We start from the raw sequence: 5,627 nt of genomic DNA, 5'->3' as shown, positions 1-5,627 counted from the left end.
ATCGCTTTTGAGATAAGCGTTGCTAATAGCACGCTATCTCAGCGATAAAAATCCACGCTAGCCGGCGATAATTATCCTAGCGCTAAGTGCGGTTAGCGATGATTATCGCCGGTTGTTGCTGATATGCACCTTAGTAAATAATATTGCCCACGGGTGAGGTAGTTACCAGCTATAAAGGATCAGATTTTGACATACCAGATTTAGAAAGCTTTGCCTTTTCTTTGTTCCCACACCTCCCAATAAATCTTGTTTAATAGGGCCGTTCAGTGTTCATAATGTCTTCTTGGTTATATAGCAGGTACCAAAAATTCTTATAACACTTTTTTATTATAACTTCTCAACATACTGCACAGCAGCCGCACTGCTCTACAACATAGCTTAAATACATTGACAAAGAACACTTATAAGGTCCCAAAAGTGCGACCTATTGACTATGCCAATGCTTGTTTAGATAGTTGTGTGTTAATATGGTGTTAGGTTGGCTTCCAAGAAGTACAATTTAGAGATATCTTGACCTTTAGACTCACAGGCAAGAAACCCAAGAGTTGTGTAACATTTTAAATGTATGAAATAAGGCCGTTTTATGATTGGCTGAGGAAGGGATTGAAATATTTCTTAGGCTGGTGGGATAGGACTGTCTCCCACGTGCTGAATGGGAGTGTTCCCAACTGCAAGTGAAAATGATATCTTGAGTTTTATTTTGGACCTTGCATCATGCTAATCTACCGTGTGCACCAAGGCCTAAGCATGTCGCTGACAATGCAAAGTCCAGGACCAGGAGGGGCGCACCAAGCGTGCCTCATAGTGAGCAGTGAACTACAGTTCGTTCCCTAGATCCAGCACATAAACGGTGGTGGCAGCACAGCATATTTTGATTCTTTAGTGTGCCTAGATATTTTTTCGGCATCAGTATGAGTTCAGCCTTCTGACTCACTCATGTAAAGTTCTGCTATGATAGGAAATCAAGAGACTGTGTGCATGTCGAGTGCATTCATGCGTGCACAGCACGTGTACCACATGTGTGGTAGTAGAACTGTATGTGTAGCCTAAGTCGGAATACTGGAGCTAGTTGGATCTTTTTTGGATGCATGGCACATGATCGTAGATGAGAACAGCTTCCCTCAGGCATTCAAAGTGTACTGCCTGCATCCCTGTAGATGGAGGGTGGTGACCTAGATTCTGAAGTAAGGAGGATGGAAAGGGCTTTCTTTAGACATTCTGAGGGCCTTCTTAGCAAAAGACTGCTGATTAATTGTTCCTGCACACTGGTACTTGGTCGATGTAAGGATTGAGGTGTGGGACATCAGTTTCTGCTGTTCAATGTGAGAAACTTTCTAAGCAGTGCTTCTACTTTTCTTTGATTTCTATTTCATGAAAGTTGATAACAGACAAATGAAGAGAATATACACTTCATTGCATCCATGTTGTGGACGGGATGCAACAACTGCCACTGTGAATGCCTGACCTCTGCCGAACAGGAGGGCTGGGGATGGTGGGATCGGGTGCTGTCGCAGACCAACCTCCCAAGACTGTTACTGAGTGAAACTGCTGCTGCAGTTCTACTGAGCAAGAAGAGTCAAGACTTGTGGGTAGGAGTGCAACTTGCATCTGCTGCATAACCTGGACTACTGCAAGCAACCAGAACCTAAATCGCAGGGCTCAGAATGCACCAGGAAAGAAGAGACTGGGACACATGGGAGAGCCCACTGCACCAGCTTGAAACCATTTTCAAAAAGAATGGTAAGAATATAGGCTGATTTGCTAATAGAGCCGTGTGAAATGTTGAGCCATCTGCACCTGACCCTAATCTTGCCAGAGCCCACTGAGGCACAGCAGAATCTCCAGCATAATGCGAGGGAGAGCAAGTAGCAAGACCATGGAGAGGGTGTGGTGCCTTACTGTTACAATGCAGCTTAGTACAACCATGCATTTTATACCCATAGATTGTGTAGTATTACATTAAAGTACTTTTGTTTTCCATTACAGATACGCACTGGGGAGGATATTAAAATGTTTTGTCTGTTTTTGGACTGTTGAGTTTTGACTTCTTGCCCCTACCTGAGAAGTGTGTCCTTGTTACGCTTAGAGTCAAGTGAGAAATCAACCAATCACTTGCCTGACTGAATCTTCATTTTATTCAGCACTTTTGAAGCTTTATTTGCTGACACCTCCTGCCTGACTTCTCCCATGTTTCCTGATCCCTTAATGCCTTAGCATATTAGCAAATCCCAATATATTAGATGACAAAGCCTCACTCACATCATGTGGCATGCTTCATCATCGGCTCCTCACCCCACCTTAGTAAGATGATATGACCAAGGCAGACTCAACCTGAATATGAAGGAGTTCTTCATAAATAAACAACTGAATAGAGGCAAGATCCAAATAAACTCTGAAAAATACCTTGAGGTGCACCCAAGGGAATTCCTATTATTTGACGGTACCTCTGGTATGGTTAAAAATAAGATGTTGGATGATTATGGGTATAGTGATTCAATCATCCTGAATTTGCCAACATGTTTATTTCCATACCAGTGCCCAGAGGGTCAAAGGCATTCATCAGGGCTGAAATGATCCCTGCTCCTGTTTTAATTTATTCTCACACATACGTGGGATGAGGAATTTTTTACATCCACGCTTGTTCTAGTACTGATCCTAACTAAACACTAGTAGGACTTCACGTTCTAGTTGGAGGGAGTACCCTCTGTAGTCACATATTTGTCAAGAGGAGAGCCCTTCAGATTCACATAATCTGCCTCCGATGTCCCAGCCTAATGAGTGCTCAAAACCATCCCACTCATGGTCAGATGAGAGCAGAAAGAAATTTTAAAATACACAGTGATTCATGTGATCAGACTGTTGTGGCGCTAATCTGTGATCAGGGTCCCTTTTCTGGATGCCACCGCATGTGATGGGAACCCAACATTTATTTTGTATTTGATTCCTAACAACTTGTCTCTTACCAGGTATATTATTGCTATCTCGAACTCTCTTCCTCTAACCTCTTAGCATTTGCAATGACTCTTCTTTTTGGACTTTGCCATCCCATGCCACCACTGGTTCCCAGCTGAACTGAGTAGATAGTGTCCCAATAATAGGTCTATTAGAAAGCATCATTGCTGGGATATTTCTGGTTACAACATAGGAAGTATTCCTGTACCTTTTTAAGAACCAGTAGCTAACCCGTTCTGCATTGTATCTTTTTAGCTCAGCGATTTATAATATTTTGTTATGGGTCTGCGTAAATCTGTCCATCTCTCCATACACTTGTGACCGTCTTGGCGTGCACTCCTGTGTTTGATGTTTAGCATGGAGAGATATTCTGTGAAGTCGTCTCCAGGAAGAGGAGGGACATTGTCATTCCAACTCTCATGAAGGAGACCATGCGTGATCATTTTTACCAACTTCGGATTTACTTCTTCACCTAATGCAGACTCAACAGTCTTCACTTCCTGATATGTACTATAGCTGTCAATGACCATCAACAGCATGTAAAAGCTGCACTCCACTTTGACCAAGGGATGTCAACATTTGCCTCCCAGACGATTGGTTTGGAGCAGGGGTACTCATAGTACGGCTCGCGGGCCGCCAGCGGCCCGGCAAGCCTTCCCTGGCGGCCCGCGGACCTTGCAGACATCGTACCTGTGCACCGCCGGTTGCAGCAGCGCGGAGCTGTGAGGCCGGGCGATTCTTTTAAAGCCAAGTCACTTGTTAATGAGGCTTTTTTGTATTTCACCTCTTCTTAGCGCCCCTGCATCTCCCCTCTGAATGAGTGGAGATGCAGGGGCGCTAAGAAGAGATGAAATACAACAAAGCCTCATTAACAAGTGACTTGACCTTTAAAAGAGCTGTGAAGTACTTGGGTGCGGCGGCTGTTTGTGTTCCAGGGAAGCGCCGGGTGAGGTGACGGGCGGGGGGGGGGGGGCAGCAGCTAGTGAGAGCAGCAGATGAGTTTAAAGCGGGAGGGAGAGAGGGAAGACAGATCAGGAGACAGGGAGGGAGAGACAGCGTGAGAGAGACAGACAAGTTGGGAGAGGGAGGGAGACGGAGGGAGGGGGACAGAGGGAGAACAGATGGAGAGGGAGGGAGACAGAGAGGGACGGAGACAGAGAGAAAGGGAGACAAACTGATTGAGAGAGAGGGAGAGAGATAGAGAGAGGGAGGGAGACAGGGAGAGAGAGAGGGAAGGAGAGAGAGGGAGAGGGAGGGAGGGAGACAGAGAGGGAGGGAGACTGAGAGGGAGGGAGACTGAGAGGGAGGGAGACGGAGAGGAAGGGAGACGGAGAGGGAGAGAGAGAGAGGGAGAGAGAGAGAGGGGGAGAGAGAGAGGGGGAGACAGAGAGGGGGAGACAGAGAGGGACGGAGATAGAGGGAGATAGAGGGAGACGGAAGGAGAGGGAGGGAGATGGAGGGAGAGGGGGGAGACGGAGGATGGAGGGAGACGGAGGGAGATGGAGGAAGGAGGGAGACGGAGGAGGGAGGGAGACGGAAGAGGGAGGGAGACGGAAGAGGGAGGGAGACGGAAGAGGGAGGGAGACGGAGGAGGGAGGGAGACGGAGGAGGGAGGGAGGGAGATGGAGAGATATGTGTATGCCGGGTCCGGTGGCTCAGTGGACGAAGGCGTCCGCTGCAGGGACCTATGTTCCACCTCATGGTCGCAGTTTTTTTTGTTGCTCTAGCCCCGCCCCCTCCCCCAATGACCCCGCCCCCAAGGTGCGGCCCTCGGCCACAAACCGCACTGTAAATTTGGCCCCCAAGAGAAAGTTTGTGAGTACCCCTGGTTTGGAGGGTCGGGTAGCCTGGTCACTTGGGACCGCAAGTAGCTCTTCAAAAGATTGATCCCAATTTGAAACCAGATTTTTTTTCTAGGTCTCAATGATGAGCCATGTGGGCTATCACAATGACTTCACTGATTAGGCCGGGGGAATCACTATGTCACTTCTTCTCAACAAAAGGCTGTATTTCGTGACTGACAGTTACTTTAATACATTATGTAATGCTTGGACTCTCGCTTCAGGCTCTGGGGTGTCACGGCTTAAAGACTGCATTGAAGTCCTCCGGTTGTTCTCCCTCAAATCCTCCTTGACAATTCTGAGGCTTTCATCAATTTCCGATACAGTTTGTAACTCATCATAGGCGATGAGTCTCACACTTGCACCAAAACTACAAATTCTGACATATTCTCCCATTTATTTTTCTTGATCAGACTTGTTAGCATGACTTGGATGGCATGATAGATAAACTGGAGGTTTGCCTTTCCCAACACGATACAAAATCTCAAATGAGTACCCTCGCACTTGCAAAATCTCTTTTTCAATTTGTGATGAATGTTTTGACGCGGATACTTGAAATGTCTTTATGAAAGGTTGTAGCCTGTGCAGACTTGAAACCCGTTTCCATAGATATAGACATGGAAAAGCCCACATCCTCATACAATGGTGCTCATTTCTTTTTCTTTTTCAGAGTAACATTGTTCTGTTGGTGTCAAGGTCGTACACCTTAGGCCATGGGGCCCATAGTCCATTTGGCTAAAGATGCAATAACATGGTACCCAGGCACTTGGCATTCACAGATATCTCCTTTGAATTTAATTGTGGTCTCTGCCGATAGAGCCTTCTTGTTGCCGT

This window comes from Triturus cristatus, chromosome 9 (genome assembly GCF_964204655.1).
Source record: "Triturus cristatus chromosome 9, aTriCri1.1, whole genome shotgun sequence".
Lineage (NCBI taxonomy): Eukaryota > Metazoa > Chordata > Amphibia > Caudata > Salamandridae > Triturus > Triturus cristatus.
This window is presented reverse-complemented; position numbering follows the sequence as displayed.